Source organism: Microtus ochrogaster, chromosome 6 (assembly GCF_000317375.1).
Source record: "Microtus ochrogaster isolate Prairie Vole_2 chromosome 6, MicOch1.0, whole genome shotgun sequence".
Lineage (NCBI taxonomy): Eukaryota > Metazoa > Chordata > Mammalia > Rodentia > Cricetidae > Microtus > Microtus ochrogaster.
In genome coordinates, this window is record NC_022013.1 from 62,698,646 (window position 1) to 62,701,320 (window position 2,675).

Here is a 2,675-nt window from a genome sequence, read left to right on the forward strand (position 1 = left end):
GCCCAGCTGACATAATCTCACTATAACCCAGTCCTGGGGCATCCACTTGCCTTCCAAGTGCTAGAATTTGCCTGCCTGTGTCGTCTTCATTTTCAAGTAAGTTAAAAAAAAATTATTTATCGAAAAGTTCTTTATCACCCCACCCTCTCTTGCTCTCTTTTTTCTCTTTTTTAGTGTTTTATTTGTGTATATACTGCTCTGTCGGCATGTACACCTGCGTGCCAGAAAAGGGCATCAGGCTCCATTACAGATGGTTGTGAGTAACCATGTGGTTGATGGGAATTGAACTCAGGACTTCTGGAAGAGCAGTCAGTGCTCAACCGCTGAGCCATCTCTCCAGCCCCCTCTTGCTTTTGGTGATAGAAATTCGACATAAAACAATCCCAATCCTGGGTGGGTTTTGATGCTAAAGAGGGAAAACTAGGACAATTTTCTCCGCTGAATTTTCAGCCACTCCTCCTGCTACCGACTACTAACCTAGTGAGCCTGCTGCCACTTTGCCGTAATCCCCGGCGCGTCTTTTTGCACGCGCTGATATAAATAGGAAGATATCTCCACACCCATGTATTTCCAGCCACATCAACTTCATACATGAGTTTCTCTGTAGTACGGCTGCCTCCACCCCCATTTAAGCCCATGTAACTCTGTCTGTTTCTTCAGTAGGTGTTTGGTACCATACTGAACTACACTTGATAATGGGCACATAGGTTGTATGTACATTTTAGGACACATGCTGGGCTGTTTCCATTGAAACATGTCATTGACAAATTATTTCTGGTGGGTGCTACCATATTTTCTTCTGTGAAATCTTTACCAATGACCTTTCTACCCAGTGCACATCTTGCTGTGTCATACCTCAGCTGACAGTGTGGACAAGAAAATTCAAGGATCAACTAAATTAGACTCAGGTTTCCTAAGACTCAATATTTAAAGATAAAACAGTTTAGGCTTTTGGGCTCCAAGGGGCTCAGGCATAAACTTTGATGCTATTTAATCTAATCAGATAAGTAGGGGTTGTCACTTAACTCAACCTGAGATAGTTATTTCTACATTTTCTTTCTGTTGGAAAAATGTTACATGGCTCCAAACAACTTAAAACAAACCTCTAAATCATAACAAATATTCATTAAACTCCAGCATATATTAAGGCTATGCTAGGTATTCAGAGTATAAAGATGAAGTCATGCCTGGCATGGTAGTGCACGCCTTTAATCCTAGCACTTGGGAGGGAGAGGCAGGTGGAAGTCTATGAGTTTGATGCCAGCCTGGTCTACAAAGTGAGCCCCAGAACTGCCAAGGTTTTACAGAGGAACTCTGTCTCAAAAAACCAACAAAACAAAAACACGAAAAAAATCAAAATCATGTCTACCTTCAAGAAACTTCATGATTAAGCCAGGCATGTGGGACATGCCTGTTGTTCCAGCATATTCTGTGGTAGAAGCCGGGGGTGGGAGCCACCAAAAGTTTGAGGCCTGCCAGAGTTATAAGAAAGGTCTTGTCTCAAAAGAAAGTCATGATTAAGAGGATAGTAATTTCATATTAGTTTTGTTAGGTATAATATGATTATGCTTAGGTTTTTTAAAGCTCTTTTAGGGGGTTGGGAAATGGCTCGAATGGGTAAAATACTTGTCACACAAGCATACCTGCACAAACACAGCACATATATGTGTAACACACACATGCCTCGTTAAAATATGTCCTAGTAAGTATTTATGAGTAACATCTCAGAATGTTTCGGTTTTGCTTTAAGATGCTTCAGCAAGGCCGGGCATGGTGGCACATGTCTTTAATTCCAGAACTCAGGAGGCAAAGTCAGGCAGATCTCTGTGAGTTCAAGGCCAGTCTGATCTACAGAGTGATTTCCAGGACAGTTAAGAAAACACATAGAAGGCTAGAGAGATGGCTCAGTGGTTAAGAGCATTGGCTATTCTTCCAAAGGTCCTGAGTTCAATTACCAGCAACCACATGGTGGCTCACAACCATCTGTAATGAGGTCTGGTGCCCTCTTCTGGCATGCAGACATACACACAGATAGAATATTATATACATAAAAATAAATAAATATTTAAACAAAGAATACACATAGAAACCCTGTGTCCAAAAGCCAAACCAAAACAAAACAAAACAGAAAGAAAGAAAGAAATATCAGAAATGAGGAACAAAACCTAAGGCCAAGCAGAGGTAGAGAGCGCATGTGTGTTTGTGCATGTGTGAGAATGCATGCTCCTGTGCATATGTGCCTGTGTGTGAGCGCCTGTGCCTGTGCCTGTGTGTGAGCGCCTGTGCCTGTGTGTGAGCGCCTGCGCCTGTGTGTGAGCGCCTGTGCCTGTGTGTGAGGGCCTGTACCTGTGCGCACATGTGTAATGAGTGCACTGTGTGTGTGACGGGATAAGAAGAAGGAAGTTAACGTGATTCCCAGAAAAGAAATATGGAAGGCCAGGTAGGTGATGGCATTATTAATGAGGGAATATAGAAAAAGGAGGGATTATTACCTGAATATTTTATTTCTAGATATATAAAGAATGGTCAAGGGGCTGAAGAGATGGCTCAGTGGTTAAGAGCATTCCCTGCTCTTCCAAAGGTCCTGAGTTCAATTCCTGGCAACCACATGGTGGCTCACAACCATCTGTAATGAGGTCTGGTGCCCTCTTCTGGCCTGCGTGCATATACACAGA